Source organism: Anser anser, assembly GCF_964211835.1.
Source record: "Anser anser genome assembly, chromosome: 2".
NCBI classification, from domain to species: domain Eukaryota; kingdom Metazoa; phylum Chordata; class Aves; order Anseriformes; family Anatidae; genus Anser; species Anser anser.
The window spans coordinates 50275927-50301739 of record NC_139721.1 but is presented as its reverse complement, the minus strand read 5'-3'; the positions used below and the strand labels follow the sequence as shown (position 1 = coordinate 50301739).

Genomic DNA, 25813 nt, shown 5'->3' with positions numbered 1-25813 from the left:
ATTTTATTTTTTTAACTCAGTTTCTTGCTAGTAAAAACTTCAAGGACTGAGCAGACAGACAAATATATTCAGATCATTTTTGTTATTGCTTGTAACATTTCTTCCTGAAAGAGAGTTAATACTCAGTTCCTTAATTCTTAAAGATATCTGTACAAAACATATACTTATGACTTAATCCCCTTTTCTACTGAAACTTCTCTATTGAAACTTGTTACCTCATGAACATTTTTTAGTAAGGGGTGAAGACACTATATAGTTAAATACAGCGTTAGTTTGCAGTAAATCTCAGGCTGGGCTCACAAAAAGATTTGTCAGCATTCTTGGGCCATTCGACTACCGTGTGCAGAATTTCTAGTCAGCTTAAGCTGACCTATGATTTATTATCACCCTTTCACATGCAAAATTTTCCTCCTCGTTGCGAAGCACTGTAACAATTAATCACATACGATAATAACAGATGAGGAAGGGTAGAGCTGAATTCCCGTTGTCCTACTTTTTTGTCCTGGTGATGGACTGGGATAGTAGTACAGGGAACATACAATGTTTCTTTCAGAAATTGCTCAGTGTATATCTTGGAAAGTGCATGCGTTTCAGTTTTGTATAGATGCTTTGAAGAAGTTACTGCTCAGAAACGATGTCTTGATTTTGTAATGGAGAGTGCTATTAACATGCTAGCTTAAGGGACCGTAGTAGTGAGGGGAAAAAAAAGACAAAGAAAAGTAAATGTTAAGTTATTAGGAGGAAAAACAAAAGGAGAAAAAAGCAGAAAAAGTGATTCTGCCATGCACGTGCATCTTCAGCATATCTAAATATTGAACGTCATGGGCAGTTTGTCTCACTCCCCCTTTTCTCCAATTAACAGATATTAACACAGGAAAAAACACAGAGGAAAGTGATGTGATCAAAGGTGTAGAACTGCTGCTGTGTAAGGAGCAACTAAGTAGACTAAACTTCAGCCTGCGAGAAAGACAGCTGAGGCCCATAAAATAACGTGGGGCAGATGGTGATACCCCTTCTTGTCTTCTGTAGAAAAAGAACTAAGGAGCATCAAGTGAAATTAGTAAGTACTGTGCTGAATGCAAACAAAAGGTGGTAACTGCAAGCATGAGGTGAGTTGTGATGCTCCTTGTTCAAGACACAGGCGTGCTGGAAGGTTAGGTGGTTTTTAAAGCAGTTGGACAAATTTATAGCTGTTGTTAAATGAGCCTTGAGTTATGGATCAGTAGAGGTTGGGACAGTATTTTGGATAATTACTCCTACGGGAAAGTCACGGTTTCTGTGTTCTCTAAGTATCTGCTGTTGGTCACTGTGTGAATGAAGCAATGAGGCTTGTGGGCTGACATGCCATGTCTGGTTTTAGGTTGTTCTGACCATCCCATCATTCTTCTTTGATTGCGTGGGTCACTGAGTTGGATGAGGTGGGCTGCAGAAAGCGTTCCAGTTCTGTCCTCTGCCTGCAGTGTGTTTTCTGCAGGCAGTGAGCCAGATGAAAGCAGCGCAAAGTTTGCTTTTCTGGACCTTGTTGCTTTTGTAGGTAATAAAACTAAGTATTGCAAGCAATTCCAGGAGCACCGGAATCGTTGAAGCCTAGCTTCCTAAAGACTTGGATTTCTTAGGTGTACAACTAGAACTTACAACTTTTTCTGTATTTGGACGTAGTTAGGGTCAGTCCTTCCAGTGGGTTCTTTTGTAGTGCCTTTCCCCAGAAGGTGGGACACTGTCAAATGTCCTGCCTAACTGGCCAGGTTTCTTCATGAATATTGAGGAACTAAATATCTTTTGTACATCTGTCTAATTTTTATGGAATTGATTTGTGAGTTTACAAGGTTACAGAAAACATGATTAAATGAGCTGCATTTCCCTTAGAATGAGGCAAAACCAAATAGTAAGAGATAAATACAAATAACTAAAAACAAATAATTCTTTGCCTTGCCCCTAAATAGTTAAAATACAGTCCAATACAGGACCATGAATATTAAAACTGGTTTTAATCTTTCTGAACCTTTCAGTCTAATACATCTTTGCTTCAGTGTGCATGGTTGTGCACAGGGGCAGTGGGGGTATGAGTGCGACATCCAATTTTTCTTACGTTATTTAGTAACTGACACAACATGCTGTGTTCTTGCTGGTTGTTAACAGCATGTGAATTATGAGGCCAAAGAGGTCTTCCTCATGACAATAGCCAATGTTTGTAAAAATGCAAAGGTCACGATCATGACTACTTTTTTTTTTAAATGCCAGCTGGATAGTGATGACAATTACTGCACTAGGCAGATCTTAAAGGGTCAGTTTATTGACTTATCTTCTATGCTTTATGAGCAGTGATGGTTTCAATGCAACCGTCTGACTTCTGTGCTGCGCCAGCTGAAGCGAACGTGGCCTGAGATGGTTTTCCTTCGAATTTCAGTGAAAAACAAGAGCAGCTGGTTTGCTAGCTTTATTTTTCAGTGATGTAAAACTGGACTAGCAATGCTATTTACCATATTTAAAAGAGAAAAGTAAATCACATGTCTGCAACACATTCTTTCTTTTAGGATAACTTTGTTTTACTTCTAAAGTTTCGGAGCAAAAACAAATAAATGGTTTTATAGATCCAGACCACGTGTGTGAATGTTGACAGCAGTGTATTTTCAAAAGATTAAAAAAAAAAAAGTGTTATCAAATTTGAATTAAGACTTCTTGAGTTAATCCTAGGCCTTTCAAGCAAAGCTTTTTAATGACCTTTGGCTGACAGTACATGAATGTATGTTTTGGATTTTATTCATGAATAATGTGTTTGGAGGAAATTGTGGCTACAGATGTGTGGCCCTGGGTGGTTTAGCTTCTTTTGAACACCCTAGCTCAGGTGTTCAAAATTGTGTCTGAATTTTGAATCAATTCTTAACCAGTTCTTCCATGTGTACAGTGATCAGTGTTCAGGGTCCTTGACATGCTATTCTCAGTGCCATTACCCAGCTTTGCCTTCAATGGCTAAATCACTCCTGTTTCTTATTTTGATTCCCATACTCTTCTTCCTCATTGCACCAGGCTCAATTTGTTCTAGTACGCAGGTACAGCGATCTTACACCTGTGTATAAGTGTGTGTACTGGACATGGTGGGATTTTTCAAATTCTGGACTCTACTGTGCGTAAGTCCCCCCTTTACAAAGATTAAAAATGAGAAATGGAGAAAAAAAGCCATTGGCCATTATTTGGTTTCTTGAAAACCACTGATTTCAGTTCCTGCAACTGGATGACTTTTGAAGCAGTAAAATACTAGGCTAGTATTCTGAGAGAGAGAGCGCACGGGTCACACATCGCTAAGCTGAGTCACAGCTGGAATGGATACAGCACTAGGCAATGTATTTATTCATAGCCTGAGAGGACAAGAGGCATTAGATGACCCAGTTTTTTTTATCTTAAGTTTTGCTCTTGTGACTTTATTTTCCTATTTGCCAAGACTAAATGTGGAGGCCATCTTCTTGTTTCCCTACACACAGTAAAGCTTCAGCAGCGCAGAGCTGGTGAGTTTGTATCTGCCAGAATCTGTGGCCTACTGACGCGTGTATGGTAGATGTGATTCTGCAACGTGATTTTATCAGTTTATAAAGTCATTGATTTATTACTAAAAAGATGAACTTTATCTCGAGAGACTGGAAACTACGCAGTAAATGACTTTGGCAGTGAATGGTAACAGCAAATGCATATGAACTTTGTCATAAGCTAAAGGAGTTGTAGAGGAGATGGTCTAAAGTCAGTTGTGTATGAAATAATTGTATGCAAACTTAAAGTTCCTGTCTGAGCCCTTTTGGGAGTTGGGGGGAGTGGTGGAAAGATGAAGGCTAAAAGGCTTACAAAAATCGGCAATGAAAGAAAAGTGACGTTTAGAGACAAATGAAAGGAAACAGTGAGAATTTTTGGTTTGGACAAAGATTATTTTTTATATATATATAATTGTAGATGAAACTGTTAATGTAATCTGTTAAGCTTTGCGAGTAGTTTCTGTTGTACAAGTGTTTTACCAGGCTATGGTTACTTGTGTGCAACTTGTGCTTGCTGAACAGCTGTTAGGCTGCTCTGTCCCCTTATTTCAGTCATACAACTTGGCAGTTTTTGGCATCGAGCACACAGATGAAACAATCCCTTCCTTTGCAGAAGGGAAAACATTAAAAAAGGACTGTTCTTTTTTGCTCTTTTTTTTTTTCAACAGCTTTGCACTGTAATTACTTTGTGCTTGGCATGGGATCAATTTAATCTTGAGTTTGCATCTTAGCTGTCCCTTCAGAAGTCAGCCAAAGCTATCCGAGTTAAAAGCCAAAACTTCTAGCTAATCCATGCTCAGAAACTTGCTAGTGGTGGGCTGCTAAAATCCTGTTTCCCTCATGACTCTGTTACAGCCCACAGACGCAAGGGATTGAGCAGGACTTCTGCCTTCACTTGTAACCCTGGCCCTTCCAAGCCCTTTGAAGGTCAGGCACTGAAACTGAAGAGAATTTTAGGTGTGTGGGTGACAGGGATTTCACTGTTCAAATTCAGGAAATGTGCAGGTAGGAGCTTCTTGACTTAGATAGTGAGGGTAATTGAAATACTTTTGGGGAAAGAAACCAATGAGCTCTGAGAAAAATAGAGGAGCTCAGAGTAATGGCTGTAGGAAGGGGGAGAAGGTGAAGGAGATCAGACTGGCCGCACAAGAATCCGAGGGTTTGGAAACTAAAGAAGTGCATGCTAGAAGAAATTGAGATTGGCTTGATGAGGAAAACGGGTATACGAATCAGAATAGGAAACAGAAGTGATTTGGCCATTGAAGGCTAAGCTGGGTAATGACACTGAGGGTATCATGTTGAGGAGCCTGAGAACTGATGAAGTTACGGAAAAAAAGGTATGATGAAACAAAGTGCTTCTGACAAGTTCATCTGCAAACATGGACTCCAGTTTGGTAAGGAGTTTTTGGGTGATGGGAGAGAGCTGCTGGGCTGGGACAAAACCAGGACTGGGATGAGGATTGTACAGGACAACTGGGACTGGTTAGCGACATGGGCTGGATTGCAGCTGGACAGGCCACTGGGAGAGGAGGCAGGGGGGTTAGATCAGAACGTTACTTTGCCAAGGCACTTCATCCTTTGTAATGCCTAAAACCGAATAGAAAGAGCTTGGTTTTTTAACCTGTGTCATTTCTCTGCTGTCGGTAAACCTCTTAAGCCTGTTGCCTGACGATGCCTTGCCTCATTGATGGTGGTATGCGTGGAGCACCGTGACCGAGGGGAGGAGCTCCGAGGACCTTTGCCACTTCAGTCTGCAAAGCAGATGTGGGAGACCTAAACACCACAGCGCTCTGTGAGTTACAGGAATACTGGCAGTGCTGCTTGACTTCTGCTTGTCTTCATGAAAAGAAACCATCAGCCAAAACCCCTGTCCATCTGGGGCTCAGATATGCCAACAAATACTCTGTGATCACTGCTGTGGCTTGAGCGTGGTAGGGCTTGGCCTAGCACCTGGGTCAGGCTGGTGTCGGGATAGAAGCAGGTTGTGGGCAGGGCTGGGAATAAGCAAGGTCAGGGACCAAAGAAGTACAAATGCATTAATTTCAGGGGCAAGGCGGGGGTGAAGGAGCTAGGCTGTGATGTGGAACGTATGAAGTTGCAGCATGCCAGAGCAAACATCAAAGCCTGGAGTCTGGGGTGAGGCAGAGGCCAGGCTCGATCTCTGCACCAGAGTGCAGGAAGGCAGGGAAAGGAGCCTGGCTGGGAATGAGTCCTCGGGTGTCAGAAAACAGGATCATGGATAAAGGCTAGAAATTGAGGCATGACACAAGGTGTTAGGAACACTGCTACCAGAAACCTACTGCGTTCTGGCTGTTTGGCTGAATGTGGGCTTTCTGCCCTGCCTGCCGGCACGGTGGGGAACCCCTTTCAGTCGTGTGGTAAAAGGGTTGAGCAAAAGCATAGCTCTGTAAGTGAAGGTAAGTTACACTTTGTGCCTTATTACAGATGGCTGGGTTTTATTTTGTAGGGGGGTGTGGTACAAATGTGTTCGTACTCTGTAGTGTCACCTCTGTTTTGTCCCTTCTAGGGCCGGGATGGGAGGAAGCGAAACACAGTGAAGCTGAAATTGCATACTGAGCTTGTACTCCTATGCTGTTCAGTAACGAAAATCCTGATAACACTGTTAGGAGACTAAAGTTGGTTGTCTGTTAAACAAGCCCCTGAATTATTAAGTATAAAATAAGCATAAGCCTAAGTATTAAAATTATGCACTTTGCTGTTTTGGAAAATGAGAATTCTTAACTTTTCACTAAGGAAGAAAGAAGTGTGTGTGAAAGCTGGCCTGAAATATCAAATAAAGATCATTAATGAGCTTTCATGTAGGTGAAACCAATTTCATTTGTGAAGGCCAGCTGTCCCCTCTGATTTTACGGCTGTGGTAACAATGATTTGATCCTGGCTGCTGACGTCTGAAAGTAACTTCATAATTGGTGTGTGTGAAGGGCTCATCTCTGGGTGGCATATAAGTGATATCACCAAGGGAAAAATGTGTATCTTGGTATCATATGACATGGACAAGTCGTATTTTCACCAGCATGGTCTGGGGACCAGAGTAATAGTTGGTACAAGCATCTCCAGTTAACCATGGTGTGAGTGCAGGACTTCAAACCTGGATTCCCAGATGACTGGCTTCAATGAGATGAGTGTGCAATGTCTCGTGTAAGGTGGAAATTTCAGAAAGAACAGAGCTGCAAGATTTGTACGTGTAAAAATTAATTTATAATTTTTGAACGGTGGCAAATTTTGTTGAAATACTTGGGTTTAATTCTTGGTGGGTGTATGGAAGATGAGGAAGTAGCCTGATGTTCCTTTAGATTGACTTAATGCTTAACACAGCTCAGATATTTTTCCCAATGTTTTGCACAGTAGACTTCTGGTCATAGGAAATGCATAATCATTTCATTTAGTTTGGCTTTCCATCCCTTAAACTTATATTACTTAATTGTTGTCCTTGGTTGTGTGTTTGCTTATTTTATTTAATTTGGGGAGACATATGAGGTGCTTATTTTACTTAATTTGGGGAGACATATGAGGTGCTTTGCTACAATTCCGTTTTGAAGACTAGATGATGATTTGATGTATGGACTTGAAAATCTCATGGGGCTTTGTGTGAGATTACCTTAAAAACAGTCTCTCTGGTATGTCAAATGGAATCTGAGAAGTCTAAGTTAAATCTAAGTTAAATACAGTAAAATGAATTGAGGGAATATTTGAGAAGAAAACCAGCTTTTACTTTCTTTTCCCCGCCTTTACCCAACACCATTCCAGCACCCTAGGAGGAGCCTATTGGTATATAAAGCTTCATTCCTCTTGTAGGACTGGTATTTAGTTACATCCTTATGTATCATGTTGGCAAGTTGTGAAGGGGCACATCAAAACTTATAAGTTTTATTATTTACCTTTTTTCTACCCCATGTGTTTGTCCTGCCTGTTTTTGGTGGAGAAAGCACAAAATGTTGCACAGGGTAGAGTGGGGAAGGGAAACGGTGCTAAGGGAAAATGTAGTGCTTGACTTCATAAAACTTAATTTTCATTTTAGAGCTCATATTTTTGGTATTTTTTGTAACACAGGATTTGGATTCTCCTTTTACTTTTTTCAGTGTTCCTCTAGTCCCGCTAGGTTGTGGAAAAGTGCTGTTTATTGCAGTCATGGGCAATGATAGCAGACGTTTTGGGCCTCCATGCACACTGCAAAATAATACGGATAGATTGATAGGAAATGCTGAATATTTTAGTAAATTTCACAAAGAGAACTGCCAATCCACAAATTTCTTAAGTATGAAGACAAGTAGTTGATAGGGCTGCTACATGTTGTACCCTCCTTCCCTTCCTTCCCCCCACCCCCTTCTGGTTTACTGATAACTCCGATTCTCTTGAAAAATTTCTTCCTTCCCCACCCAACAAATGCTTTATAGCTGACAAGCATAAGCCATTTCCTAACCTTATCCTCTTTCTACGGAGGTCGTAAAAATTGCTAATGCAAATGATGTTGCCTTCTGTTGTGTGATTCTAGAAGGAAGCGGATCACTGCAATTTATGGGGTACTTACCCTTTTCGGTACATGATGAATGGCTCACTTCAAATGATGTTTCCTCATTGATTTCCTACTATTTATCACCAGAAACAAGAGAGCAGGAAGAAGAGCGTTTAAACGTGAAGTTGATTTTGAAGATGACATACATTTCACTACGGTGTGAAGTCATGGCAATATAGCATTTGCTGTAGTATAGGAGGAAAATACATGAAGTCAGATCTTCAAACTTCTCTTCAGATTACGTATATCTAAACCCACATTTTGCTGGTGTCTTAGCTTACTTGCCTGCTCAATGGTAGGGAGAGAGAGGTGCTTTGTGTAGATGTTTTCATCACACTTTGTTCTTGAAATAAGTGCATAAGATATTTATGTCAAGTTAGTCACTTTTTCTGCATTGTCATGCTATTCGGGATAGCTACATTTAATTCAAGGAAAATCTATGTGCATGTAAATTCTGAAAGACATTTAGCAAACCACTCTGAAATAATTTTCTGTGTTGTTGATTTCTTTGGCTCCATAGCAGTACATGATGAATTAGAAGAATCCTCCTTAACCTGGTCCATTTTCTGTCCGTTTGGGTTGGGTTGACTTCAAAATGGAAACTGTTTTTTAGCTTCCACGGTTGTTTGTAAGGTCTTTTTCTCTCTGTTTCTTCCAGTTAATTATTTTATTAATTTCTTCCAGTTAATTAGTGGGCAAGACAACACATGAGAAAGCTAAATCAGGGGTATATATACTCCCTCAAAATATAGTTGTTTTTAAATTAGCGAGAATAGAAAATTGAGATGTTTCCTTGCAAACTAGGATAGCTTGTTTCAATTTAGAACCGTATTGCAATTTTGCTGCTTGTAAGATTAGCTTCAATTTTGTTGACGTGACACAGTCTTTGAACACTTGAGTTACAGCTCTGCAATAAGTAAAATTGTTTAATCTTCTTGAAGTGCTAGTGTCTAAACTTGTTTGCATTCGTCATTTTCACAGAATCCAGTGGTGGATAACTTGCTAGCAAAAATGAGGCTATTATATAGATTAGAAAAAAAAATGAGGTGTTTCAAAATTCACTTTGATAGCTACTGTTGCAAATTGGTTTAATTTTAAATGGTATAAACTGAATAATAACTGAACTTGTAATAATTTTATTTTAATTTTCACTACGTAACAGCATAGCCACCAGTTATTTTCTTGCATTATTCATGTGCTTCTGTGGAGATGTGATGTTAGGTTTACCCAGTAAGGTGTCTGTTTTTTTTAAAAGAAACAAGCTCACTTTACTTTTTTGGACTTGAAAAAGACTTGATTCGTGACAATAAATTTGCTGTTTTACTGTTTTGTGCTTAATGATTTTTAGTTTAAAATCATATTGTAGACAATGCGGGTGATGAATAAACTTTGCAGACTTTCAAGTCTGCTCTTGTCATTTCTTTCTCTTTCTCTGAAAACTGTTTTGTATAAATCTGTGAACAGTCTACCAGGCTGCATAGAGATGACTGGAAGAAAAAAATTCTTGTTGTTCACTTCCTTTTCTAAGTGTTATGGAATTGGTCTTCAAATACTTGTAGTGCAGACCCACAGCAATATAGTAAGGAGAGGAAAAACAAAAAGCAGATATTATCATAGCTCTTTACTCATATTTGCTCTGAAATGGGCTTGCTATGAAAACTAAAACTAAACTAAAAGGCCCTTTTGTGTAAAGCCATTGTTTTCCAGAATTAATATTACCAAGCGTGTCACGCTTAACTTCACCTGCTTTTTCCTGTCCAGCTGTAGTTACTTGCGAAAGAAAGGCTCTGAGATTTGTGTGAGGACACCTCACACAAAATAATAACAATAAAAATAGTTACCAGCCTTGCAGAACACCGCATTATACTTAATTCACTTACTGGGGTAAACATTGCCCTATAAAGGGTTACGTCAATTCCCACAGTGTTCAAGTGGAGATACTACAGTTAGTGACTAATCTACAGTCTCTTTGGACGGGGATACTAACTGGGCGGATGCTGAGTAGTGTATGATTTTATGAAGAGTAGTTGCAGCTTTACATCTGTGCAGTGCTGTGACTTAACACATAATTGAAAACATACCTTCAAAACTCAAAAATACCGTCAAACTTGCTAGAAGGCAAGGAATGAAGTATGTATTTATATTGTTACTTTATGCATACCCAGGGGTAGAAAAAGCAAAGGAAAAATGGTTTCTTCTGCTGTACTTCATTTCCATGAAAAACAACCATAATTCATTTCAACGTATCTGCTTTTATTTGTAACTTAGCGTTTGGTGTACAGGCTTGAGTGGCAGAGAACAAAATGTACTTTTTGAAGATAAGAAATGTTTTAAATGTTCATGATGAGAACAGCGTGCACTGTACAAGCACAAATCATTCAGACACCTCTTTAAATTTCAGACGTTGAATTTAAGTGACTTAAAATTGGGCTGAAGTAACAATATAAAAATATAGAGAATTTTTTATAAATCCAGCTTCTATAATTTATATTCTTATCGTACACCAAGCAGCTGCTGATGGCAAGTCTCTGACTGGGTCAAAATCTGAACCTAATAGTATTTTGGGATGAGCTGTTCCCAGTCCTTGCTCTTTGAAACCAGTCTTGTCTGACAATGGTAGAAACATCTGTACTTAGTCTCTTAGTATCTTTTACCTCTTTATTACCTACTTTACATTGCTAATATACGAACATGAGAACTGAGTGTCACATAACAAAAAATCTGATGTAGGTTCTTGAAGAATTTTGGCGATGCTACCAACTTCTTTTAAGACCTTTGCAGTAACTTGACAAAGATTCGTGGGAATGTAGACCTTTTTTGAAAAATATCTCCCTGAATTATTAAAAATATGTACAACTAATAGCGTAGAGGCAAAATTCTTGTGGAGCTTTGGATTAGATGGACCCTTTTCCTTGTTCAAATAATGTATACTAATAATCTTAAATTATAAATTAGTAGCTTAGAGAACTTCCAGTAACATTTATTTCTTTGCTGCTTGTCTTTTAGACAATAGATGAGAGAGTTAACTTGTGAGGAATCATGTCCTCATTGTCAGTAATTTTACCAGGGTTTTTTATTTTTGTTGAGAGAAGTATTAAAAGGATGATTTAACAAGGCTGTGTTATCTCTAAATACCATTATAGTTCACTACTGGTCCTGGTTCAAAGTCTTTTGTTACTGTAGCCTAGAAAACATTTATTTTTTCATTGAAGCTGAAAGCTTGAACAGAGGTTTCTGTTGTAAATGAGAATTACTTACTGCTTTGAGTTCCAAGAAAGATGTTTTGCTAGCTGTGTGCCATGGAGAAGAGCACTGAACTGTTGTTCCTTTCGAAGGTGCCAAGTTACGTATTTTCGGAAGATGCAGCTCTATCTTCATGCAAAAAGTCAGAGGAACTGCAATAGTGTGCTGGGTTGTACCTCACTTCTTAGTACAATTAAATATTGGGTAAAGCTTTTACTGTATTTTTTTTGTTTATCCTACATCTTGTGTTTTTTCTCTGTAGTTTTCTGTTGTTTCTGAAGCAGGTTTTAGTTGTTTATTGTTTTGTAGCTACTAGTTTCCCAACATTTTTTTATTTTTTTTTTTGGTGAAAGGGCAAAACTTTGGGCATGTAGATGAATTGGCGAAGAAGAAAAGTTGCACGTTGTGTCATGAAACTTCTTCATCACTGTCACTCCTCTCCAGGACAGAAATGCATGCTGCTTCCAAAAACAGAAACTGACAAGCATATTTGTGTTTAGCACACGCACATGTGACTTATTTCTGGGCACCAGAACTGTAATCATGTACTCTATAAAATTCTCTGCTTGGCTGAAGTTCAAAACAGCTTGTTTATTAGTGTAGCAAGGGAGAGCTTCTTCTTCTGTAGCAAGGGAGAGCCTTCTTACTGTCAAGGAAAAGAGTTTATTGTGTTCAACAGATAACTAGCTGGTTGAAAACCCACTCAGAGGGTCATTGTAGAGAAGACATGGATTAGAATACTGTTACATATATTTTTTGGTACTCTACAAGTCATGCATCTTTGAGCTGGACCTTTTCTGCTGGAGTCAGCTTTCTCTTTCGTGTTCTTCAGGAGGCTGTAGTACCATTGCATTGAGGGCCGGCTCCGGATCATGGTGTAGGTAAGACTACGCATTCCTCTATCTGCTACTCAAGCATCAGGAGGGGAAAAAGCACTTGATCGGGTCACGATGCTGTAAATGATGGCTTACTCAGAACCTTAAAGAAGGAAGGAAATTTTCTGTCAGTAGGATTTTTCTTCACTAGAATTACTTCATTGACCAACTGCCCTTTGGTTTCCCCTTGCATGCTGTAATGTATGAAGACAGTACTTCACTGTGTTTTATGGAGATGTTCTGACCAGTCTGGCTCTGCAAGCAATTGTACAGCCCTGGGGGTGGTGTTCTGCTTGGTACATCTCATGCCATACCTAAATGCTCCTGGTTAAAAATGGTTATACCATGCCTTAGCTTATTTTACACCAAGGAAACGTGATTGCTGCTGAGCTAGTCTAGGCCAGGATCACTGGCATTAATTGTCCTACATGTTTTCTAGCAGAAAGATCAAATTAGCAAATAATTCTGTACTCAACATTTCCATCCAGACAAACTATACCACATATATCCCTAGCACAACCCTGAAATTACTGTCATACCAAGTATCACGGCATTTGTTTACGAGGCAAATGGACCGCATCTTTCCAAACAGATTCCTCGTTTCCAGTGAAGAACACCTTGCATCTGAACTCTGCTAGCTGATGACTAAGTGCCCAGGAAGCACTTAGCATGGAGAGGGAAATGTTTTGTACTTGCTGTTGTGACAGCTACTGCCAGCAAAAACCACCCACAGTTCTGCGCTCTGTGAATTTCATCTGAATGAATGCACGTCTACTGAACAGAGCATGTTCTGTTTAATGTATAGGGGGGAACCACTAGCAACCGCTAGTAACTGCCTTTCTTTTAAAGTAGCCATTTGCTGTAAGAAATTTCATGTCCCCGTACTGCTTAGGATCAAACAGAAAAAGCATGAGCATGTTTTTTCTTAATTATGTCTTCACCAGTGCACTGTGAAGGTACCCACAGTTGACTTTAGAAAAAGGGTGGTCTTTGAAAGGCACCAAAAAGCTGCACATGAGCTGCCTGGTCCCCTTTGCAGAATGATCTCCTGTGGAGCTGTTTTCTGGTGGACAGCTGGGTCTCCTGAGGACAGCCAGATCTTTTTTTTTTTTTTCTTTTTTTGGGGGGGGGGGGGGTGTCTTTTTAGCTAAATAAGGAATGGGAAAATTGAGTGTGTGATCTGAGGAAAAGAAGTTTGAACGAGGTTTTGATTTCTTGGAATCTGCAGGAATTTCCCATAAGCCTGGGAGAAGTGTGTTTGCCTGGGGACTCCCCGCTCTGCTGTGTGAGATGGCTATGGAAAGATCTGGGAGATAAAAAAAAATCTGGGAGATAAGTATCTGGGGAGCAGTACAGCTGCAGTAGAGATATTGCTGCAAGCAGAGGCACCAACCAAAACTGCAAGCAGGGATTTGTTTTTCTTTCTGGTTTATGGTACCTACGGGCTCCGGACTTGATGTCAGGAAATTAGTCTTACTAATTTGAGGAAAATATGTAACTAATAGTTTGTAATTGTTTGAGAGCTGTTTACTACCAATCATGGTTTCGTTCCTGTTCTTGTTTGTTCTTATTTCATGGCTATACCCAAGAATAAAAGTACTTTGAAATCTGCTCTGTTCTTCATAGTTCTGCATGCTTTCAGCTTTGGTATGCTTTGACTGGAAGCGAGAAGATAATAAAACAACAATAACAAAGTTTGGGGATTTTTTTTTTCTTCCCAGTCTTGAATTAACAGGAGTATCAACATCTGTGACCGCTGTAGCAGTAATTCTGACAGGACCCTGACAAAGTGCTTCAACAAGCAGGAGTGAGGTGACATTGATCCTGATTCTGCCTTGTTGGAGATTTGCCACTGGTGTAGTTGACCACACAGTTAGATCCCACATTTCCTCCTTTAAGTAATTCTGAACACTTGCATTCTCATAAAATACCAGTGAAGAGACATGGAGATCTTTCTCTGGGTTGTGGCCTACAATCTTCTCTGCAGAAGGAACACGCGGTTTCTTACTCTTGTTCTGACATAAACATTATTTAGCTTACAGACTGCTCCAGCCTGGTTGGTGTCCCCTAAAATTTCATGGGATTTATGGAAAGGACACTGTATTTACTTTTTGGGCAGCTGATTTTACTGAATTGGTTTTATACATCAGAGGGAAAAACACTAACTAGACTTTCTGGTGTAACTGAGCGAAAGAAGAGTGCTTGGGGGAACTGGTCAGGGCCAGAGAGCATGCACAATTATTTTTATGGGGGTAAGTCCTAAAAGTCCTAAATTAAGCAGTCAAGGACAGAGTAGCATAGATAAACCAAGGGGTTATTGAGTTCCTGTATCTTGGATGAAGCTGTCTTTCTTGGCCTTTCCCAGTGAGAGACAACACAGGCTCTAGTAGGCTTTTGCTTTGGTGATTGCATTTGTGAGGCAGAGGTCTGTACAGATTGTGGCCTGATTTATGTTTAAAATAGGTCACCAAGAACTGTGTCAGACTTCCCTGGCTGGGAGCAGTTCCCAGAGTGCCATGCCCTGGGTCCTCTCTGACCTGGACTCGTATCCTCCGTGGCCAGCAGTTGTCAAAGAATTAGAGCTTTAGAAGGAATGAATAACACCATTTCCCCCTTCTCTGTGACTGCAGAAAAGAATTAAATGGGCATATAATTATACCCAAGTCTTTTCCATATCTTTTTTGGGGGAAGGTGAGGGGTATGAGGGGGCAGGAATTACAAGATAAGCTAAATGTATGTAGTGTGTATATAACACAAGTATGTACTCATACTGAGGAAAATGGCATTTTGTCTGTTAAGTGCATGTTCTTGAGAAGTGTGCAGAATTATCATCTTTACATAAGGATACCTGTGGTGGATTACACCAAAGCAGCATCCTCAAAGATGTGTTATTAGGGTAGAGTTTGGTTTGGTCTGTAGTATATAGTATCCTCCTTTAAGAAGGCTTTTTTTTATTGTTTTCCACTGAAAAACTGAAATTCCTCACGATTTTCACAATTAAATATGTTAGAACTTGGGGGAGGTAGGGAAAAGGAGGTGATTCAAACTGTTTTGCAAGAAATACTATTTTATTTCTATTAGTTCGGAATACTTAGCTGGCGCATCCATGATTGAGAGAGAAGGAAAGGAGACCTGGGTGTATGATCCTGCTCACAAAGAAGACTGAATATGGAAACAACCATAATTCACTTCAGAAAGCATAATATGTCTAAAACTTTTTCCTCTGAAATTTCTCTCCCTTCATTGTGTAATAATGCTAACTCTGTCTTCTCTACAATTTGTCTGGATTTTAAATCAGATCAGCGTAATTAGCTAACTTTACTTATTAGCTTGAGCTGACTCTAGCTGTACAATGGTTGAATTGGTTGCCATTATATTTGTTTAACTGCTGTAAAGTAAGTTTCTAACAATAGGTTCCTACACTTAAATAGCACTGTCAAGCACTGGTGCCCTATCAATCATTCAGACCTTTCCCTCCTGCTGTCTGCTCTGATAGACAGTTCTGCTGATGGGGATGCTCTGGAAGAGGAGATCAGGAAGAAGGGATGATGGATAAAGACCATCTCCTGTCTTGAGAGGAAATCAGAAAAATCCTTTCTTTCACTATCAACAAGCTGCTTTGTCAAGGTGTCAGAAGATTAATTATGCTCATGCAAGGAGCGAGAACAACTTTTTCCTCTCTCTCGTTTTGGTGTAATAGGGTGGCATTCTTCTGAACCGTAACAGAAAAATGCAAAGAAAGAGGCTTAAGAGATTTCAGTGCTGTAACATCACTGTCCTGTAAGCATTTGTAAGGCTCTTAGGCGTACATCCACGATGCTGTGAGGTTCTGCCAGTAATTGATTGATCAAAGTATTTCTTTCAAGTGTAGTACTGACTTGATCCCATGGAACATTAGGTGCCAGCCACTGTTGAAGTCTGTCAGCATTGTGGGTGTTTTAGGTTTTATGAAGATTAAGCTTTCAGTGAAGAGATGTGGAAAACCTTTCCATAGCAGACCGATGAATGCTAAAGCATGCAACTGCGCATTAGTTTCTGAAGTTTATAAATCTTCAGGAACAGGGAAAATCTCCAATAAGTGCTTGTGGAGTATTTTTTTTTTTTATTGGAGCTGTGGACCTCTGTTTAATAATTTATTTTATCCATTGCCCTTTTGCACGTTTTAAATAAACTAAGTGTAGACTATAATAAAAAATGAATGATCTCACATTTTGAATTAATCTTTTGTCAGATTAATAAAATGTGTTAATTTGAATTCTGAACTGAATAGGTTTAAGTAAAAAAAAAAATCAGAGACTTGGAAAAAACACTCTTCAACATGTGAGGCTGTTTTGACTATGCCACTTGAAATGTTAAGCAAGTCTTTAAAAGAACTCTTTAAATGTTGCACAAACTATGTCAGTGAGAGGACTCCATCAGTTTGGCATGATCAGTGACTTAGTCCTGTGTTCAGATGGAGAGCATTTTTTTGATCTGTTGATTTTATTTTTCTCTTAGAAGGGTTAAGTCTTGAACTAATAAAAGGGAATTGGAGATTTAAAGAGCCACATCACTTTTTTCGTTGTGCATCTCTGGAATAGTTTTTTCTGGTTTTGATGTTTGCCATAGTACACTATGAATATTGATGGTTGGTTTTTGGTTGGTTGTTTTTTTGCCTTTTTAAATTTTTTTTTTATTTTTGGTGCAGCTTTCCTTCAAATTAATATCACTTTAAAATTGTTGACCTCTAGTATGCTATAGTTGAAGTAGTAACAAAACCAAACATTTTAAACATGGATGTGCGTGACCTTGAAATGCTGCTGATAAAAGCTAATGCTGTTAAATTGCATGCCAAATTAACCCTCATTTCCAAATGCTTTGTGTGTGCGTTTCCTGTAGGATAGGCTTTGATCCTACGAAGTAACACTTCTTTTACAATCAGTTATTTTTTAATGAAGGAAAATCAATGAACAAGTTTCAGTGCCTGATTTCAGTGGCAGTGAAATGACATTTTTTCTTTTGTGTCCCTCTGCCATTGTGCTTTGTCTACTGTATCGAATGCCTGACATGAATAATTGCCTCAGTGTGGAGGTAACACTTATTTTCAGCTTGAATCTTTATTTTTACATGTTGAAACCTCATTAAGGATTACAAGGTCATGTGAGAAAGGCACAGGAAACTGGATAATGGGATGGACAGGGAATAACTTTTTGAAGAAGCTTTTTTTTGAAAATTTTACCGAGTCTCTTAGCATCAATAAAAATGTGGGTTTTGTATGGTTTGAGAGAAGAACATTGCTTGCCTCACACTTTCTTTTTTTCTTGAAACATCCAATTTCATATCATTTTCACAGGTATCCATTGTGGAGCACAAACTTTATTGTTTTAGTGTTTGTTTTAAATTCAGAAGTCACTTTGCAGGAGCATCTGCCTGCACAATCTGCTTTTTATTTGCATCTTCTGAGGAGTATGGAATTTGTATGGGATTTAACAGGACATAATGATGTGCCTTTCTGGCTTGGCAGGCCCGTGTGAGTAGCCTCGCGGTGTAAACTCCCACTGAAGTGGGGCAACAAGCATCCGCAGAGGTTGTTCGCTAAGCAGTACTGACTTTTGCTAGTTTTAATCTGCTGAAGACCTCACGTGTTTTCATTTTGAAATGAAAGCGTATCATCTTTTTATCCCCCGACAAATGAACCGCCGTCTGCATAAATTCATTTGAAGGGGACATGATCTTCCTGTGTGAACTTTGGAGGGAAGCACTCACAGGCCATAAAGTGAATCACCCGTCTCCCCGGGCTCGAGCCGAAACCTCGGCCTGTCTCCCTGACATCTCCTCGAGGACGTTCAGCTGCCAGCTTGAGCTCGGCCCGATGAAAGCGTTTGGTGTCCATCCCTCCCTCACAGAGAGCCTTCCTCCCCGATGTCCCTGGTGGGGTGTGGTTTTATTTTTTCTTTTTGGGGGGAACACAGGTTTTCGCCTCTTATCGTCACTAGTTCAGGCTCTCGTTCGCTGGCCTGGCCAAATGGAGCCTAGTGCTTGCTCTGGGTGAAAATTGTTTTCCGAGCCCATCACCTTGATTGTGTTACCTTTCTTTTTCTTTTTTTTTTTTTTTTTCTTTTTTTTTTTTTTTTTGCATTCCTCTGCTGGCATTTTCTTGTCTTTATAACATCGAACCTAAGCTCTTTATCTTTTCTTTCAAGGCCCTCAAATCCCTGAGGGTTTTTTCTCTCCATTATCTGCCCCTTGTCTCTCCTTGTTATTGAGATGTCAGCCCTGGGACCCATTCAGTCCTCAGTGCCTAATGGGGCAGACACAGCCGACCTTGATCTAGGGCCTGGCCAGCTCTGGGCTTGGATTTTGGCATTATCCAGTGTAGTCCAGGGTCCTGTCCTCTGGGCATGGGGGGTGTTTGTGTTCCTCATGTGCCCCCATGTCTCATGTGGAAGCTTTGGGCAGGAGCTGACCTTGAGGTCTTTGCAGCATCTTTCCTGGTATGTGCACTGTGGGCTCCGAGGTAATACAAATAATTTTAAAAGTATCTTTTTTATGTACTTTGGTGTTGGATTCTGACGATTTTAGAGCCTCAGGGGTTGGGGAGGTGAGGAGAGTTAAGGCTGAATTTTCCCAAGGCTTCATTTTGCTCGTTTGTTTGCTTGGTGTGTGTTTCGTGAGCGCTTACAGAAGCGCCCTCCTTTCATTTTCTGTAGGTGAACCGATGTTACTTCAGCGTACGAAACCATGATGCACGACTCTCCCTGTGAGCCCATGTGGCTTTCAGCCCGTTTCTGAGGACCCTGATTTTTCCTCCAGGAAAATCTAGAGGCCAGGCTCTGAGCTGGTGCTGGATCGTGGGGGCTTTACGGCAGCACGAGTGGAAGCAAGGGGGAGGCCTTCCTTTCCTCTGCAGAGCAGATGCTGCTTCTGAGGGAACGGGCCGACGATGGCAGTGCTGAAATGGTGGCTGGAAGGGGTGTCTGGAGGGCACGTCCAGCTCCTGCCTTCAGGACCATCGCCAGTGCTTGTGTTAAAATGCTAGAGGAGGAGTTAATAGGGTTATGTCAGAGGAGGAGATAAAAGGGTGGTGGCTACAGCCGAAGGTACCGTTGTGTTATAACTGAAGGAACCTCAGGAAAATGCTAATAGGGAGAGGAAGAGTTGAAAGCTTTTACTGCTTTTCAGCAGTGTTTTTTTTCTGAGAATTTAAGAGAAAATGAATTCTGCTGAAGTGACCTCTTTTTCACCTCTTCCTGGCTTTTGAAAAGCCTGTGTTCCCCGAGCCGTCCACACAAACACTTACCCAAATAATGAAAAATCCAAGTGCACATGCTCCAAGGGACAGTTAAGCATCGCTATTATGTTAGAGGGCAGTAGTTCCTAAGGAAAATTGATTTTTTTTTTTTTCCATTTTAATAACTTTAAAATGTTCTCAGTCTGCAGAAGGAAAATGTATAACCCTAAATAACTAACTAGAAGCCTTTTGAAGCTAAGAACTTCAGTGCTACTCTCCTTTTGCATGTGTTTTCTTGTGACTAAGGGTTTTGTTGAAACCTAAAAAAAATATTTAGAAAGGGATAAAGTATCTGATCTTGGTAAGTCCTATGCTTTTCTGTAGAAGTACAAGGCAATTGAAGATGCTGTTTTTTCTTTTGAAAATTAGGTCTCCAGCAGACAAAATGTGAGTCTCAAAAGAGAGTGTTCTGGAAAGGAAGTGAACTTGGAAAAAATGGGCAACTGAATAGGATTTATTTTTTTTAACCTTCCTTTTAGCACAGAGTGTTTTTGTTACACTTGCTGATCCAGTTGCTTTGATGTCATTGCAGAACAATTTTTTTCTTCCCGTATTCATGGAGGAGTAATCTGCAACATCTTCTTGGTATCTGGTATTAGATAAGACACTCGCATCTCTGCCTTCCTAATGAGAGTATTTCCATACATTTTTTCTTACAGTTTTGGAAAAATAAGAACAAGTATTTTCCTGCTTTGGTAGATGAATGGCTGTGAGTGGATGGTACCTTCCAATAAAATCTGTGTTTCGCTGCTGTCCCTGTCGTGTCTTTTTGTATTTATCAGGGAGGAATCCCTGAGTGCAGGCTTGTTTTCTGTGCAAACACTGGGAGAATGTGGGGACCGACAAGGTTGAGCTGACCCTACGTGCTGGCCTGTTCCCCGCCGCTGACTGACATGTTTCAAAGGTTAAACTAACTGCGGATGAAATGTAATCAGTAGTGCACTGGATCCTTTCCAGATCACACTGGAGGGGTGCAATAACCAGCACTGTTAGCTTTGGGAGAGCAAGAGAGACAGAGGTCATTACCTGTATGCGTCTGAGCATGAGGAACCCACTGCCTTTCCTGCTACCTCCCACGTATGTTTATTTAAATCTTATCTGGAATTGTTATCCTGCTGGCCCCTGGTTTTCCAAAAAGAAAAATGTCTGTTTATTTCTCATACACTGTAATTTTCATCTTTCTGTTGATTTCTCAGGGTTTCCCAAAGATCTCAAACCCTGTCATTAGTTGAGATCTGGATTGGTACTCAGGGAAGCAGAAAAAACTGCAAGAAAGAGTTGCTGCTTTCTCGGGTGGCGGCCAAAATAGGGTAGGGTAAACCAGACGATACTCTAAAGAAAGAGCTGTACTGCATCAGCAGAGAAAAGATGATCTTAGTATGATTTCCTTCTTTCTGTAGCTGGGAAACGAGCTGGTATGGTGGGAAACTGGCAAGGGACAGAGAGCAAGCATGGGACGAGGAGGTGGAACAGAAGCAATGAAGTAAAGATAGCATCTCTGAGAATTGATTTCCTGTTTCTTTCCATCCTCAGCCACGCATTTTCCCCAACTCCATCTCCCATTCATGCAATACTTTCAGTCCTTTGCATTCAGATCTGTGGCAGGAGTCTGCTCTCAGCATCAGCTAACAAGGCTTTCTGGAAGGCACCAGAAGCGTGCAGCATATGGTGGGGAAGTACTGCTTATTGACACGTTAGGGATTTCAGGGGTGACAGGCAGGGAAGGCAGTGTTTTTCTCCCTACTTAGCTTTTACACAACCTGTTCTCAGAAACTGCCTGTACAATAAGAATATAGTAAGTGGGGAACAAAACATTGTCTCGCTTTTGAATTCAGTGAAAAGGTTCCCACTCCACAAAGCATGTTGTTTTCCTTACAGACCTGTGTATGGGTATGGCCTTGAAAGCCAGTACGTATAGCAGCTACGGAGCCTTTTCCGGGGAAGGACTTGGGGTGCAGATGGGGGATGTCCGTTTCACAGCAAGTCAGACTTAATAGACCTGTAGAGAGGATTAGATTACTAAATGCCTTTGTATGTAGTCCTGATTGTTATGTCATAATTAACGGCTGGGAATATGAATGCCTTTTCTTTTGCAGGCTCTCTCTCTCTGGGTTTCTCAGTTGATGCATTTTGCAGTGGTTTCTAAAGAAGCCCTGACAAGAACCGAGGTGCGTACTGGTTTATAGGAAGGTAGGCTCTGTCATGAGGAGTTCAGTGTAAGTTGGTTATGATGTCAGAAGAAGAAAATGCTGCTATTCTCCTCATCCCACCTTTAGCAGACACTCTCAGGATCGTAATCACAAGCAGAGAGAGACCCTTATCACTGTTGCCATCCGCAGCTCCCCTCCTGTACTTCAGCAGTAGAATGATCTTTTCCTTATTTCTGAGTCTTCATGAGATCTCCTTTCTATTTCAGTGTGTGTGAGAGAGAACAAGATCTCTTAGTTTTCTTAGGAAATTATTCTTTTTTGAAAAGCCTTTTCTTTCCTAGACTGATTTTTTTTTTCTTTCTCTCCTTGCCATACCACCAGAGATGCGGAAGAAACTGAGCCTTTCCCAGTCCTGTGTCTTTCATCTAGACCTTTGTCTACACTAGATTTCTTTTTAATTGTTCAAAGAGCAATTTGTTTGATTTCTCCACCAACCTTAAAGTGAAGTGCTTCGATACGTATTTTCAGAAATGCGTCTAGACTTCTGGCATGCCAAGCAGTGACTGAATGAGACATAGTTGTCTGTATGGATGGTTTCTACTGTACTAGGATAACTATTCTCATGTCTGGTATTTGTAGCCCAAACTTTTGCTCAAGTGTACCGCTTCAGGGAGCTTTGTGGATGTCTTCATTTGGAGAGCTTTTCAGCAAAAGCAGTATTAATATGGAAGACCTTGACTCAACGTAGACCTTGACTGCAGTCTTAGAGGATGTCGATCAGCATGGGTAGTGAAGATGGCCTGACCTGCTTATGGTTATCCTACCGGGTCTATAAGGGAACCCGTCAATTTTGCAGTGTATGTGGGGGGCTTCCTTCCAGGGACCTTCTGCCAGCTCTGTTGAGTGACCTTAGAAACAAGAAAACGATTCCCTCCACCTCCCAGATGTTCAGTCAGCTGCCCAGAGCTGCGCTCGTGGCTGTCGCAGCTGAGGGGACGCTGGCGAGTCAGGTGCTTGCCCCTATGTAAAAATAACTAGAAATCCTCAAAGAGATACAGACTTTTAACGTTAGCGTTTTTAGGAAGATCTGGCCATACCGTGTGGCCATGAGGAACAGCAGTTAAGCAGCAAGTCCTGACAGGGTTTCTGTTTTGCTTTTTGCTTTTTGGATTATCTTAGTGATGGGGGAACCCAGAGCAGCAAAACTTGAAGTAACCTTACTTAGAAAAACCCATTGTAACTCAAATATGGCGTCTGCTTGGATTAAATGTCTGAGCATTTCTTCTAATATTCTGAGCTGATCGGCTTGCCCTTTTGCTTAGAGTACTCTGCCACTTTTGTCAGATACTTTAAAAAATCACTAATGGGGATCTGCCGCCTGTGACTGCCAGCCAAAGATCACGCTGTTGTCCCTCTGCAGTATAAAGGCTAACTGCACTGAAGTGGATCGTTTTATACGGTTACTAGCAGCATCCATCTTCGCATTCAGACTGGCTGATGGCTGTAAATACAGACGCTTCGGGTGACTTGACAGAAAGTGTTTCTCTGAGTGATGATAGGCTGATTCTCAGAGTTTCAATTTATCTTCCCTTCTCCTCAGTATAAAGGTTTAAGATGAGCCCGGTGTATGACAGCATCTGGTGCTTCCCTCCATGTAGATTTATGTAGCATGTACATATGCATGTTATGGCCTCAAGTCATTTTTCTTTTTAAAATCTGCTTCCTTCTTGACAGTGTTCCTTACAACTATTGCTGCCTTTTCCTTTCTGTGAATTCACGACATCATGTTTATGCCCGAGTGCTATGCTAGGTAAGAAGTTACATTTAAAAGCACTATAATAGAAGAAAGGTTTCTGCTCTGTCAGTCTTCTGTCCCCGTACTGTCTTTGTCTCCCTGGTCATGTCTGCAGCAAACACACTAGGAGTGGTGTGATGATGTCCCAGAGCAGGACGGTTTGGGACCAGGGGAAAACCACTCTCACACAACACCCATTCTGTACCATTGGATTACACTTGAGTTTGTCCCGATGTCAGTATGCTGGTACAGATGCCTTCAGAGGATGTCCTTATAGATGTCCTTATAACTAGATTTCTGTGTCTTCCCCCTTTCAGACATGTTTAATGGCTTTGTGCTTTTGCAAAGTCACCAGGTAGCAGGTATTTGCCATTTATTTCTTTTAATGGGATGCCTTTCACTGAGCTTTTATAGCAGATCTCCTTGTTGATATGTACTGTAATTTGTATCTGGACACAGCCCTCATTTGGGCTTTGTGCTGTCCCTTTGCCAAGCTGTTTTTCAGGGCATTTTCTCTGGACTTCTCACTGAGAAGAATCAGTTAACTGTGGATGCGTATGCTTGTGAAATCCCATCCCTACCGAAGCTAACAGGTTTAGTTGCTGTATGTGTGCAAAAGCAGGGTAGGTAATTTCATTGTGTGAAAGCAAGGCTCAGTTCCTCACTGTGTGCCAGGTTTCTGCGCATCCTGCTGGCAACAGGAGATTCACAGATAGCAAGCCAAAATGTTCTGCGTGCAACAGCGTTCCCCTGAAATTTCTTCCAGCTCGTAGATACGTCATACCACAGAAGTTCGCTCTCTAGGGAAGAAAGCAAAAGACCTATTTTTCTTTCAGGCATATAGAATGCTTTATTGTGTCCTGGATAAGACAAAATTGTGGCAAACTTCCCAATTTTAGCCTGGAAACTTTTCTCTATTGTCTGTCTGTTCTTAACGGGTTTCTACATCTCAATTTTGCAGTTTGGTTCTAGTGATGGAAAATATACCCAGACCTGCTTCAGAATAAAAATCCTTTGAATGCTCAGCTTCTGATAAGGAATGTAATTGAACTCTTTTCTTTCCTGTGTTGAGAGTGAGCAAGTGAGATACATATGTGTGCAGCATGGAAGGAGCCTGGAGGGAGAGGGAGCCTTCTCATATAGTGACACGACAATATTTGCAGTACGTACCTTCTCTGCAGGAGTTTTTTAAATACAGATAAAACTAATGAATTTTCTGTTCATCAAGCCTAACAAACATGGTAGTCTTTTAACTGAAATCAGTACAACAGATTTTAAAATCATTATTAGATGTCTAAAATGTCACAAAGATTCAGAGGCAAAGAGGCTCATTCATCTCTTAAATTATATTGCATTGAGGAATGCATTATTTCAGGAGCTTCTCTAAGTCTCCACACTGTCACAGCTTCATTGCTTCAAATGTCATTTCAAGTAGGAGTAGTTTTTATAACTACACAGTAAACCCAAGATGGCTTAATGGAAATGATTTCTTCATGTGTCAAAATGACCCCTTTGTTTCTCATTTTACTCTTTTGTTGCCTGCAGCTAATCTGCTTTTGGGTTATCAGATCCAAGCATCTTACAATGCTGACTCTAGCAGTGGTATTCAGCTGGAATGCCGCCTTTTGTTTACTGGTTTTACCAGGCCTCCAGTGCTTTCTTTGGTCATCTGGTGTCTCCACTAATGTGATTTGCACTCCCAGGCTCTGCAGGTAGTCATGGGCTTTTATAAGGGAATTAGACGGAGGCCTGCCACCCTGGTTGCTAATGAATCCACAGGGTATTTTTTGTTTATCTTTCGTTTCTATTTTCCAGCTTTTTTTTCCTTTATTTTTTTATTTATTTTTTATTTTTTTGAGAACACTGTGATCTGTGTTTTTGTTTGTTTGTTTGTTTGTTTGTTTTCTGGAGTTTTTCTCCCCTCTGCTCTCAGACTTCATTTTTTAATGTTGATTTACCTGGCTGTGGTGATGGTCATGTTGTAAGTGTTTTTTTTCTTTGCCTTTTCTTTTTCTTCAGTATTTACAAATAAATACAGAAAAAAAATGCACATACACTCAAAACTTCTTTATTACAATAAATAATACATAAAAGTTGTTACTGGTGCTGCTGAATGTCGTATGGAGGGACAAACCTCTGCCTTCCTTCAGGATTTTTTTTTCTATTAAAATAGCAGATGTTGGCGTATGTAGGGAAGTTGAAGAGTTTTACTTATTGTGCTGCAGCTGGAATTGTAAATTTTGCAAGCACGCCAGAAGTAGATGCAAGTTGAGAAACACCATCAGTGCAGTCTTACCATTCTAAGCAAGTGAAGGACGTAGTCAAGTAACTGTTGTATTACAGATGTTGCAGAAGCACACAGATCTCTAGTTATGCCAGAGATCTTTTTGAAATATGAAATACATATATATAAATACTGAGAATA

General features: G+C 40.4%; 1 protein-coding gene across 23 annotated transcripts in view; it reads left to right on the top strand.

Moving 5' to 3' along the window:
• The window catches only part of GREB1L (GREB1 like retinoic acid receptor coactivator), a 137499-nt gene that overhangs the window by 25730 nt on the left and 85956 nt on the right, over nt 1-25813 (top strand). For 3 of the 23 annotated variants that reach the window (XM_083821848.1, XM_083821854.1, XM_083821841.1), the window contains 3 exons: nt 863-1060; nt 5179-5313; nt 6049-12179. The exons of 15 other annotated variants lie outside the window; for them this stretch is intronic. The gene's annotated coding sequence lies outside the window, so the exon portion shown is untranslated. 5 more of the 23 variants (XM_083821856.1, XM_083821842.1, XM_083821855.1 and 2 more) reach the window with 4 other exon arrangements.